This window comes from Ischnura elegans, chromosome 11, assembly GCF_921293095.1.
Source record: "Ischnura elegans chromosome 11, ioIscEleg1.1, whole genome shotgun sequence".
Classification (NCBI taxonomy): domain Eukaryota; kingdom Metazoa; phylum Arthropoda; class Insecta; order Odonata; family Coenagrionidae; genus Ischnura; species Ischnura elegans.
In genome coordinates this window covers 75,511,826-75,525,730 of record NC_060256.1, presented here as the reverse complement: position 1 = coordinate 75,525,730, position 13,905 = coordinate 75,511,826, and the positions used below count along the sequence as shown (strand labels likewise).

Here is a 13,905-nt window from a genome sequence, read left to right as displayed (position 1 = left end):
TTGTGAATGTAGTAGTAGTTGTAGTGCTCGAAGGGAAACAAGTAATTACGGCAAGTGACTACGCGGACACCAAAACACACTACCACTTGAGACATGACCAGTCGCGTACAATGACGACAAGTGTGTCACAGAAAAACGACTCAGCTCCTAAGAAAGGACGGAGTGATGCACGGTCCGTTTGGCAAGCGTGTACATCAGGGATCCGAGCTTGCACCCAAGTTGTTTAACGAGTTAAAATAAATCATAAAGACATCATTGTGGACGGCTGCACGTCGAGGGTATGTGGGAGAGGTTGCCTTTTCCACCCACTACACCACCTCATTCACAAACCAAGCACCAAGAGCTGGGCACGGAGTCTTAACACAAAAGTGGGCACAGGCCTTTTCAATTAAGGCGCCTAATTGCGGGATCGACATGATGGGGGTGAGGTGATGAAAGAGGAAGGGTATACAATATCTGCTTGCGTGCCCCTTCAAGCGAGTCAAATCCCGCGGAGGATCGAATATTAAGGACCTCCTCGCTTAGCCATGAATAATTTCCTTCGCGAATCGTTTTAAAGAGGGAGTTAAACACAAAGCGGGAATAGGAACGGCTGAACACATCCATCCTTCATCTCCCGAACTTTTTTTTCTCCCTAAAATGCTCCGGGATCCAACCATAATCTCCAGCCACTGAAAAAAAACACGTGTACACAGTACACAGTCAGTTAACGCACCGGTTTTTAACACACTATTCCATCCTTTACTCCTCAATCGTAAGGGAGTCCAGCTTTGGGACGAAGAAGAAGAAACACAAGAGTTAAAACGGGAGCCCTGAAAAAATAAACCCTTTCTCTCAACCCTGCCTGTCCCTGAGCTAATGAATAATTCTCTCCGTCTGGTATTGTGAGGGAAAAAGGGTTGTTTAACCTAGTCATGCCAATCGTAAGGGTTGAAAGACGTGGGGATGAGAGATATAGAAACTTAGTTGAGGTGATAATGAGGAGGAACCCACCACAGTTATGAATAGCCTCGAAGATACAGCGAGAAATATCGTATAAAATAAAGGGAAGATATATAATCCAAAAAAAGACATAAACAATGTAAGAATATTTGTTTAAAGTGCGCAGAATAAGCCTTGACAGAAAAAAGGCGAAGGTATTCAATCTGCTTTCGTTTACAAGTGAAAGAGAAAATGATATTCGAAGTAAGGCTCAGGCAAAATATTTATTCCATGGACTTTTGTCGGGTTACTTAAACCGAATTTCACAAATTGGAGCTTGACACCTTTTACTCACCAAGTCCACAGCGTAATGGCTTAAAGAATTTCAATTTCAACGACAAAAAATCTGGATTATGAAGAAAAAATTTTATGGATGGTATCCCAACTTAACCCTAATTATTATTAATTATATTTACATACATTATTATACATACACATGTTAAACATTAAGGGGCTTTCTGTATCTCGATTTTCTGCCAAATCTGTATTCTTTCTCGCCATGATACATGTGAACGTGAAAAAATTTCAGCACCTTCCTCCAACAATTGTTCAAAAACCGACATAAATTAGCGCTCAATTGCGAGCAATTCTTTGTCATACGATCAGACTTCCAGTAGACGTCTTTTTTTAAGGGGAATAAAAAAAACCACTCGGGTGTAAGACTGCGACGCTAGTGAAGAGAAGAGGAAGGGTTGGGCAATCTCGCGAAGAAATGAAATAACTCTTCCACCCCGCTCCTTACCGTCCTCTCAGTACACAGACAAGAAAAGAAACCCCCCTCGCGCGAAGGTCTCCCCTTATGCAAACCAAAAGATTTTCACGGCACATCATTACCCTGATCCTATAGACGAGGAGAGACCCGTCCGGTAGCAATTAGCCACGTCCTGAGCGAGGTAGGAAAAAGGAATCATCTCTTCGGAAGAAATCTTTTGTCTCTCCTCCGTTTGTCTCACAAAAAAATGCCTTTCCCTCCCGGAAAAAAGGAAATATACCCTCTTAACCCTTTTGTAGTACCCCTTCGTCATTTTTTGTAACCTCCCCTGTACTACTTCTGGAAAATACGCACATACCCTACCTTCTTCATTACAAATCCTGTCTTGCGTCGCCAAAATCTCGCAGTTAGCAAGTTCACACGCTAACCAAGTCCTAGTGTTAGTTGTAAGACTATAATGGAGCACCTATCATGACCGTCTAGTGCACTTGCACAATATACTGCGCACAGAATAAAAAAGTATGAGAAAATTTTACCTTGATAAAAATAATTAAGGCTATATTTATTTAAAAGTTAACTGAAAATAGAAAGAGTATCACCTCTGGCCACTGAGAAATCAGGTAAATGGGGCAAGACTTATTCCTTAGCTCTAAATTCAAATAATAAAATGGGATATTTCCCATGATACTACAAATGAGGTTAAATATTCAGTGCAATGAATGTTGTGACGAAAATATAAGGAAAATTTCCAAGTTAGCCAATAAAAAAATCAAATTCAGACTAGAAAATTATTACAAACGATCAAATGCCGTTTCCTAAAATTGTTAAAAAAAGGAAGAGTATTCATTTAAAAACTATCACTTTCTAGGAAATAACCCGAAAGAGTTCTTTCCGGTAAACATATCCGTCAACCGAAACTGTCGATTACGAAAGAAAGTTGGGAGTGACATCAAAAAGGGAAGATGATCACGGAAAAACAACCGCATCCGGACTTAGCTGTCTGAAGTTGGAGAACTGAAAGGGGGAAAAAATTCGATCGTAAAATATGAGGGGATATCCTCCAAACTCCGATTAGGGATCCCTCCCTCCTTTAGCTCCCAAAGTCTTAACTCCCACATCTCAAACCCAGACCGACGGATGAGCGAAAAAAAAAGAAAATTAGGCTGAAAAATATCCTTCCAGGGCGCCGAAAGTACAAGTCTCTTCGGCTCCGGCCCTTCGGAAGTCTCCCATTCTCAGAGGGCATCCCTAACAAGGCCAACTCCTCCGCCCGGGTCGAAAGAGGGGCCTGAACACCGGCTCGAGAAATCCTGAAGTATCGTGAGCGGTGGTTGCCTTGCGTGTAGCCACGGGAAGACTTTTTTGGCTCTGAGAACTTCCGGGAACATTAGAAAAGGGGAAGGATGGATGTGCAGGGTGAACAGAGGGAGAAAGAAGCGGGGTAGAAAGGAAATATAAAGACAGTGACTGATATAAGTGGTGAGGGCGGTGGACGATGCCACAAAACTACTTTTGCAGAGCAAATCATTTCTTTGCATATATTGCTGAAAGTAAAGAATAAATCTGGATGAATAACATGGATCAAGAATGAATATTGAACGAAAATTGTAAAGAATCAGAAAAAAAATGGGCAGTCTTGCAGCAATCACAAAATATTACCCGCTTTACCATGCTATTTTTCAACTAAATCATTATTTTTGCTCTTATTGTGAATATGCAATGAGTGTTATTGAATTTATAAATTAAATTTTTTAAATGTTAAAAACTCCTCAGAACTAAGATCTCACTGGTGGTCTCTGTAGCCCAATTCCACATCTAAGCTCTACAACTTTTCAATTGTTAATAGCCGTGGAAACAAACATTGCAAATTTCTTAAAAATTTCCCCGCGATAGTAGAGGAGAGTCAAAACAGTAGTAAAACACTATAAATTGAGTTTATGGTTGTTTTGTTGGCTATGGCATTCAAGATAATTTTCAAATATGTTCTTAGTCGTACAGAATAATTTCCTAATTGAATTTCGTAGCTCATTGCAATGGAGATTTAATTTATAAATTAACTAAAAACGGTCTTTAAGAAAACATAATCAATCCGAGAAACCATCAGAAATTTCCATCTGGATACTTAATAGAACGTTTCGAATCTCATTCAATAAGGGTGAAGATAATTAGCTGATAACGCACCAACGCTGAGGAATTGAAATCTCACATAGCTACATTCCTTTTCGATGCAATCAAACTCATCACCGACGGAACCTTTGAAGATTTTGACCGATGCATCGGTTCGATTCTCCAAAATTAGCGTCGAAAGACGAAACAGAAAAAATAAAACTCCCGGTCACCCGCAAAAAGGGAACGCCAAATTTTAACCGCGAACCCTCCCAGCAAAAATCTCAGAGCTCTACCAGAAACCCTCCTTGGAAAAAAAATAAAGCAAAACTTTTTTCTGCCAGCTCCTTACTTGCTCCCCCTGGTACCCCTGGTCTTCGAGAAGAGGGGGTTCTGAAGTCGGGGACGAAATGAATGAGGCAGCCACCCAAACCCTTCGCCGCTTGCTTCTTGCGAAATTCCCGCGTTCTCCGAGACAAACCCTCCCCTTTCACGAGGCATCTCCGGACCATTTCTTCTTCATCCCCCAACGACCATGCCTCACGCACAAATCACGAACCCTTCTTACTCCCCCAAGCACGGTTGAAAAAACTTCTCCACTACTCCTTCCTCCAGCGACCCCACGGCCAAAGAAGCCTGGGTTGAAGGAGGGTGAATAAACAGGGAAGGTTACGCTGGCAATATTAGAGTTATAAAAAGGCAAAAGAACAAATTTTTTTTGTTCTCAGTTGAATAGAAGTTATGGTGGCCGGTATAAACACGAATTTAGACCCCGAAAAGATACTAACACGCTTCAAGTCAACTATACAATATACTTACTAGCGTAGACTATGTATAAAGAAGTAAGTGAGGGTGACTACTTTAAAATATTTTCTAAAAACTTTTTAAGATGCCATCATTTACTCTACGCTTCTTTCGCTATCATGGCAGAATCAATTCGCAAGCATTAACTGAAATATTTAAAAGTATTCAATTTATTTTACTTTATTATGCATGCTCTTAGTAAGTAAGCAAAAGTTTCCATGCTAAGCAAATCACCTGAAGTTCTGCAAATCACACGAAATGGGAGTGAAAAGTAATAAATACTCTAAAAGTGAATTCAATGATGTGAAAAATTCTTTGTAATACCTTTAGAAATGACGATTTATTTTTTCCATATTTTTTTTGTTTTAATGCGCTCTGGTTCCTTAAATTATTTCCAATTCCCATCACTTAAAACGGACATTTTTTCATCCCGTTTCCCGTCTCAACTTCCCATCTCGCAGAAATATTTCTTATTACCCTCTTGCGGGGGACTACTGCCATTCACTTTCATATTTCTTCTCCCTGCTTGAAGCTCTCCCTACCCCACGTGCCTTTTACCAACATTCAACCCCATACTCTCCAACCCCGTTGCGAAAAAATATTTAAAAAATAAATAAAATAAAAAAACTCTGCTGCCGCCGCCACCCCCACTCCCTGAAGCCTCTTCGACACCCCCACCCTCCAACCTACTCAATCCCGCCCCCACTTCTTTTTCGCATCTCCGAAACCAACTCATCCAGCTTCTTCCACTTTATTCCCCCAAATGATTCACCTTCCAATCCAACTCCCCCCCCCCCTTCTTACGTCTCCCCCGCACGCTGCTGCTCAGAGAAACTCACTCCCTCCCTGCACGATTCTCAAGCTTCCACCCTCCCCATCCCCCTTCTTCTCCTCTCCTTCGAGCCCGATTCTTTTTCCCTTCGCAAAACTTCCGAGCTATCCAACCCCCTCGCTTTGATTTCGCGCGAGTGAAAAGAAGGGGGGTGGGACAGAGGAGCCGCTCCGTGGTGAACGTAGCGATGCTAAGCGATGCACACTGGGCCTCGCTAAGTGTTATCTCTTCGCTTTTTGTTGAAGTTTTCGATAACTTAACCAGATTAAACTAAAAACTGTTTAAATATAGTTGAAGAGATTAATTTGGTGGATATTCTGGCGGCATACGCATCCAATAAATAATAAAATGCATCCTTATTTCTTAACGTAGCAGTGTTAAGCGATGCGCAGCGGGCCATGCAAAGTGTTATCGCTTCGCTTTTCGGCGCAATTTTCGATAGCTTAACTACACTAAACTACGGACGACATAAGAGGTAGATTTGGTGGATATTCTGGTACTGTTCAAATCCAAAAAATAATTTTATCCAACTGATGCAACTGATAACTTCAGATTTAACTGTATGAAACCTTTCCATTACGGAAAATTAATAAATTGAAAATAAATAAAAAGGAAATTAAATATATTATTGAATCATACATAGTTAATTTTTTTTATTTTCCTTAGTAAAATTAATCCTGATCAACAAGATATCGGACATTATTTTTTCCATTTCACCTCTTGTATTTACAATAAGTTATAAGAAATAATTTAACACTTGCATGACAGCAAATAGAATTTTTACGTTCTTTTTCGTGTGGCAATTCCGCAGGGCACACGCACTGCTTACTATCACTCCAATCAGTAAAGATTGAGATATAGATACACAAAGCATTGACTGGTGCCTCGCTTAGCATCGCATTCAGCGGCTCTCAGCTCTCGTAACCCCATTCCAAACTCTATCCCATCCGCCGCCCCCAGGGCGATGTTTTCGATTTGTCGTGTGATGTCGATGCTCTGGCAAGAAAGGGATGCTTTGAAGAGCAGATTAATATCGGGGGTCATGTATCGGATGTCCGTAACGTGCCCCTGTAGGCTGTGAAGGCGACTTGGGGCGGGCAGAGGCGTTACATTTTTTTTTTAACGCGTGCAATACACCGAAGCCGGGGTTAGGATTTTATTTTTTTACCGCGTTCAGTTTACCGATTTCACTCAAGCTGATCTCATTAAAAGACATACCTTTGCTTACCATAAATGGATCATTCCTTAAGTATGTAACCAAGAGAGTCCAAGAGAATATGAGCGAGATGAAATAAACCTAGTTTTCGTGGCTATGCATTCCATGAACGAAAGAAATCTTGTAATAGCGACAACCGAGAACCTAGGCTCAAATCTAGTTTGAAAGTGTTGGCAATTTAAGGTCCAAACCGTACTCAATACCAGGTGATTATATAACTTAAAAGTATAAATATGCAACGAAAATAAAAGCTACAATATTAATTCCTCAGATTTTACAAAGAATTTTACCTTGCACAATTAAATATTTGTAGTATTTCTATGAAACACGTGACCTGCATGTGTACAGATCTTGTCCATTAAGAAAATACTGCGAGGAAAATTCAGAGTCATTACATGCAACCAATAAATTTGATGCAATTTACTAAACGCCCGCCTGGGATACACTCAGCCAAATAATTAGAATAAAACGCGTGGTTATTTCAACCGAGATAGCCCCCCAAAAAGCATAATTTTCACATTTAATGCGGTGAGTTCCCCCATCAGGACGCTCCGCAATTATATTTCACGTCCTGAATATAAAAACGACCAGACAAGGAAGTGCGTTCACGAACACTGTGAAGTGAAATAGCCAGGCTTCCCCAAAAACATCCCATAAGTCTCCTTGTCATCTTGTGAATATACATTTATATTCCTCGCCCTACCCTCAAGTTCTTCCAACCATATACTCCATCCAACTTCCTTCAAAACCGTCTCTTCTACGTTCCTCTTATTCACTAGCCATTTCCTCTTGTTCCATTACCCGAACCAATCCAACGCACTCCCACTCACAGATTCGGACGTCTAAAGCTACCCCTCCTTCTCGTGATCTACCGTCCTCGCCCCCTACCGTGAACAGTCATCCCCTCTTAGTTTTGAAAAAAAAAGAACCCGCCAACCCTAACCCCTTATACCCTACCTCCAAGTCTCCCCCTCTCACTGCCGGCAAACTTAGCAAATCCTTACCCCCCATACTCCCTTTTCCTCAATCTCAGGATTCATCCCCCAAGCGATGGATTTCCTTTACCCTTCTTTGAGACCTTAATTCTCCTCTCAACTTCATAGACGGATTCAGCAGTTCCAACCTCACAGTAGCCGTTCACGGAAAGCTCTCTGTCGTTCTCGATCTGAGCTTAAGAGTAAACATGCACGTTTTTGCAGATCAAATGCTTGTAAATTAATCTACTGTGACCTGTGGTACATTTTTTTCGTGAAAAGTTTACTTACGGTGCATTGAAAAATATAGTCTACATTGATATTCGTTTTCAAAACGACAGGCCAGGCTCAAAAGTTTGAAAGCAAAATCATGCTTTTCCCTCAGGCTTTCTGAATTGCATTTGACGAATTTGTTTGTAGACCTTTTACAAAAAATATTCGGTACCCGATAGTTAACTAAACGTAATTTGTAAAAAAATTATCAGCTATTTGTGTTTAGCAAACGCAAATCATCCATTTTTATTCTATATATCCCATTTGTGAAGCGAAAGAAAACAAAATTTGGAAATATATTCCCTGAAGGAGAAATACGACAAGAGTTGTAAACAACCGACGTATACATTATTTTAGGGATTGGATCCAGAATCTTTTGTCCAACCATGCAAGTTTCACCCGGTGAAATAAGTTAAATACATGCGTGTTCAAATATGTGTGGAGCCATATCCTCAATCTCCTCTACCGATCCCCCAACCAAGGGTCACGTGACTAACTCCTTACCCTCGCATCACCGCGGGCCGCGCCACCCTCCTTCAAAGGGCTGGGGTTGTAAGAAGGGGGCACCGTCTTTGTGAATCTTCAAAAAAAAAAAAATTCATCCGCACCCACCCCATTTCCCGCTATACTTCGCCTTACACCCCATACCACTCATCCCACTACGTCACCCCGGCGTTGGCAATCCCCACTTCCACCCCCTCACCCATGTAACCTCACTGACGTTCACTCAATCTTCCTTCCTTCCTCTTTACCCTCGCTTTCAATTCACAGTGGCCATTCGTGATGCTTCACCTCCCGCCATCTCTTATACACTCAACCAACGCACAAGTTTGCTTCCTTCTTCTTCTTCCTCCTCCCCTCCGCGCTCATTGCAAACAAATTCAAAGTCCCCCAACCAACCAGCGAGTGCCGTTCACTCCCCCATCTCGCAAACTGCCTTCTGCAATTCACCCACCTCCATGTTTCGTCTTTTCCTTCTCCCAACCACTTCTTTAGAACGAATACCCTTCCTCTTCCTCCTGCATTTCTCTTCCGCATCTTCGCTCACAGTGTCTCTCCTCCCTTGTCTGGAGATGACTTCCTTTTCCTTCAGTTCCCTCCCAGGGACACGACTTCTTACCCTTGCACGTATCACGAGGATACGTGCAAGGGTAAGGAGGGTATCCTTTTTAGCCCCTGGCAGATTTTGTTAGAATCGCGAGTGTTTCAGGTTTAATCTCGTGGAATTCTATCATGCCAATAAAATATAATTTACAGATAATTTTCTAGTAATCGTTTGATCTATCTGTTTCCTTACATTTTGTATTTTCTAGATTCAGATTGAAAAAATTCTAGCAACACGACCGCTATTAGCTTGAGATGGCTGCAAAATTATTGAGGATATGACTAATTGACACTAAATCGACGGCATGGTTACTTTCATTTCATTTTGGTCATCAAAATTCATTTACTATTATCACCAACACACAAAGGGTTTTAGTAGACTCAAATTATCCTATCTTATTTTTTATTTGTTGTTCTCGGTTGTGATGATTAAAATCCTGATGAGACTAAATATATAAACAACTCGTTTTATACCACAAATATAGAAGAATTGATGAAGGGGAATGATATTACAGCTCCAAAATCTGAGAAGTGTGCATTAATAATATTACGAATATTAAGTCTAGTTCTCTAACCTTATTCGCACAATTTTTGCTTACGTTGGACGCGATGTGCAAATAACAAATGCATAATGCATTGCACATATCGATATTGCCACCTATACCAAAGCCTCTACCTTAAGACCGCATTTAAATTCTTGTAATCAACGAAACCTGACTAATTCAATCAAGTGGTACAGTATCTTCCAGTCAATGCACTTTCCTTTTTCATGAGATGCGGACTTACGAGCCGCTCTACTTGCTGGGAAATTCACACAGAATAGAATGACAGTAAAAGGTTATTACCGCGTACCATGTACGTGACACAGAGAGTACCAATAAAGAGGTCGATACTCGTGAATCACTTCTTTTTGCACGACTCCCTTGCGAAACGCTATTGCTTCACTCAATTTTTCAATAACTCTCCCTGAGTGGTTTTAATCTTTCATGCTTCGAAAGTGCAAGGCTGAGAGTGGCATTCTACCAATAATAAGGGAAAATAGTTACCTCGAAGGTTGAGGAAAACACTGAAGACGAACATCAAACACTATATAGGTCGAATAAAAAGGGTTTGCTCACTACACGCGTGTGTTTTGCGGCAGGAGTGGGCAGAAAAAAAGAAAGCGTAAAGGTCAATTGATAAAAAAGAGCTATTGAAACCATCACCTGAGAAATCTTATCCGTTAAGTCAATGAGAGAGTGAAACATTACAGCCACTACTAAAACAATTCTAGCTGAAATGTTTTACCTAAAGTAAATACTCTATCGTAGTTACGAGTGTGTTAGTGATTAAAAAGTAGCCTCTTAAGTCGATGGATGCTCTCTATATATATGCAGTGTTAGAAACAAACACTCAAAATTGTACATAAAAAATATATTGATACTTATATAAATACAGACGTAAATTTCATTAAATGTGGCATAGCTCGACAAAATATGCGTCGGGAACTTAAAGTAAGTCAAGAACTCGACGTATTCAAAGAAGAAAAACCTAGAACCACGAATTTTCCTGTGAATACGGGCAATGGAGAGGGTGTTACCAAAACGAGAAAGACAGGCGACCGGAGTCCATCAAAGAACACGAGCGAATCATTAGGGACGTAGCCAAAGAACTTCAATTTTTTCCCTTAACTGCAAATAAACTCTCTCCCTCTCTACATTCGCATCAAACCACTTCACATTTCAAGCCTCCAGCACACACACCCCCTTCATGTCTTGCGAAAAAAAAGAAATCCCACTAATATATACACATATCTTAGTCTCTTCACACGTGAAACGAAAATAAATATAAAAAAAACTACCCTCCTCTCGGTGAGAAAAACCCCCTATTTCACCATACATTTTCCATCCCCAAGGTGTGTACCGGACCAAGCATCCCCTGGCAGCCGAAAAAAAACTCTGATATACATTCAAACGCATTCCCAACGAAAGCGAGTGAAAAGAGATTCCTGCTCTCGTGACCATGTGAAATATATTTTTTTTTCGGCACCACACACGCTAACTCCATTGCCCTAATGTGTGGCGGACCCCACGGAGACGCTCTTGATACCCCCTTCAGCCCTCGCGAAGCTCCCATTGGTTCATTTTCCTCTCGAGGAGGGGCGCGAGATGGGGATAAATTTGCCAGTTGCCGCCGTTTTTTTTAATTGCGTTCCCGTCTTTGATCCTTTTTTGTTTAATTCTCGAGCCGAAATTGGCAAAGACGTGAGGCGTCGCTATCGCCGAATTTGCACACTCAAACGTCATTGTGTCGGATTTCGGCCACCATTCCGGCCACAGTGGAGATCTCAAACACGTCGCAAATACATCGCACCGCCTTGAACGGACTTCGGCGGCAAACTTGAATGAACCGCTTTCGAGAAGATGTCTTTACATTCATAGCGAAAAGATCAACATTAGCTTGAGACGGCTGTTAACTTAATGGGAATATGAAAAATTTATACTGAGAATATAGAGCGTAATTATTTCAATTTAGATTTAGTCATCAAATAAAGTCAACTTTCTGAGGGGAGATATCGTGAAATAACATATTGAATGATTGACAAAGGTGTCATACAGCCCATTAATTTTATTTTAACAGTTTAAAACACGTGTTTTGATTGCTACACAACCATCATCAGGTACCTAATATAAAAATAGTGGGCATTACGATATCTTTGTTTTTCTCTATTTCTCAAAGTTTATTAACCATGATTACTAACATACAAAAGGTTTTAGTAAGCATAAATTATCTAATCTTATCAATGCATATTCTGCAAAATATTTGCCAAACGTATTACTACTAAGCCATGGTTGCAAAAAAACTAAAGAAGGTGTAGGACTAAAAGAGGTTTAAAAAAGAAAAGAAATACAAAAAAACATGGAAAAGAGCTCCTTGTGCCCATCACCAACTCTCAAGGTAAGATTCTTGGTCCTTCCATAGACTCAAACTCATTTTGAGAACTCAGCGAGTGCTTTCGACAAGTTCTCAGGACTATCTCAGCTCTCTTCCCTCCAACTACTCATCTTTTGCTACGCGATCTCATCTCTCCGCAGAAATAAAAAAAGAAAATCACGAGTCTTTCCTCTCCTACCACGACGAGTTACTCAAAATATCGCCGCAGCAGTTACAAGAACGGAGATTTTCTGGTTGAGGAGCGAAAATGGAAACTTTTAGCGACCGCGAAAGAGAATTGTGGAGAGTCGAGACGGGGAATTCAGTTGATAAGGGTGTGCGGAGAAAGCTGAAGAGATAAGGGCGAACTTTACTCCTGCACAGAAGACTGTTTCTCCAATCTGCATAAAAGCTTTCTCTGCTATCCAATGTTCGGTGCAGCGTGAAAGGCAATGAATTCAATGGAGGCCAAAGATGGGGCGGAATTGCTGCCCATATTTTTTCCTGTCTACACTGACAACGAATATTATTGGAATTTTCAGGATTATTTCATAGCAATATTATACTCGCAATACTTGTAGGATACATTACTGTTGCAATTACTTCTTCGATATCAATTAGACCACTACTTGACCATACTTTGTTATCCAATTTAAAATACCTATTATCAAGAGCATACAAGAAATGATTCCGAAAATTTATCGTGAGGTAACATGGAATATGGGCTTTCATATGATAGATTTCATCGAGATCAGGGGAAAATTAAGGAGCGAAACAAGAAAAATAATGAATAATGAATCGAGAGGTCAGTATGAATCACTAAAATAGAAACCTACATAAAGTGAGAAAAATATGAAAGTAAATCAACCAATTACCAAAAGAGGATTTGGAAACTTAATATGCCAGTATGTAGATGCATTTTTCCTTTCTCCATTCTTTGCTATGAGAATCAAGAAATATGTTACGGATATGGGTTAGATGCGGAGAATTGGTAAAAGAGGTATCTTCTCTGACATAAAGAAAAATAGCCGAGGAAACGGATTGAAAAATACCTTCGCTTCAAAAAGCGAACGCAGCATCACGCACGAGTCCTACCTCAGGTCTTATTGAGAGAAAGCGGAGATAGACGCCCGGAAACTTTAGTAGTTTTCCTCTCAGGCAGTGAGGTGGAAAAGGCAGTGAATCTGACTTCTTACTTTAGCATTTTTCTTTTGTTTTCCTCTCAGCCGAAGTAAAGAGCCTCAAAGGTCAACTCATTGCCCACAAATGGGAGTTACTTCACCCAAAGATACATAGATCCAATGTTTTCGAGGCACTCATCCTCGTCTACATTTCTTTCCTCTTAACGTCTCTGTTTTTCACCCCTAAAGGTCGAAAAAGAACTTTGTTGACCACCGTAATTTATTTTATTAAGCCCACAATTCTTCTGAATGATGAAATAAATACTTTTTTCCCGATTGTTTAACAACCTGAACGAGTAGGAAAAGAATTTTCATGAAAAGTATTACAATGTTGAAGGCAAAGAATAGACTCGGCGTAGTTGATAGGGTGTGGCCAATGCAAGCTTCACTCTTGTAAGAGTAGAAAATATTTGTCCGCCAAATTTCCTTAGCATAAAATATCATTGCTATAAGAGGCAAAGAGGAGTAAACGATTACTCTAATGATTACCTCTGCCTTCTTTGCACATGAAGCACATATTACTTACCTATATATTGAAGAAGGACCTCAGTGAATTCTGTCTCTTGAAGCAGCTGAGTCATCAATCTGTAAAGAAGAAAAAAGGAAATTATAGGAGTGATCTTGAAGTTAAATAGAATTTTGAGTGCATACATTTGTTAAGTACCGTCTCTCAAAAATGGATCCACTGCGCAGGTCTATACAACCATGGTAACTTTGATGCTCAAAATCAGTAGTTTAAAATACAATTAGTTACACCATCCAAGCGCTTTTAATGGTGCTGGCACTCGAAATAAGTTTGATCAAGCATT

The 13,905-nt window shown here is 40.3% G+C and overlaps 1 protein-coding gene across 3 annotated transcripts in view; it reads right to left on the bottom strand.

The window, feature by feature from the left end:
• Positions 1–13,691, bottom strand: part of LOC124167864 (homeobox protein prospero) — a 116,817-nt gene extending 103,126 nt beyond the window's left edge. For all 3 annotated transcript variants that reach the window (XM_046545915.1, XM_046545916.1, XM_046545917.1), the window contains exon 1: positions 13,623–13,691. The gene's annotated coding sequence lies outside the window, so the exon portion shown is untranslated. The remainder of the gene's footprint in view (positions 1–13,622) is intronic.
• Positions 13,692–13,905: the final 214 nt, after the last annotated feature.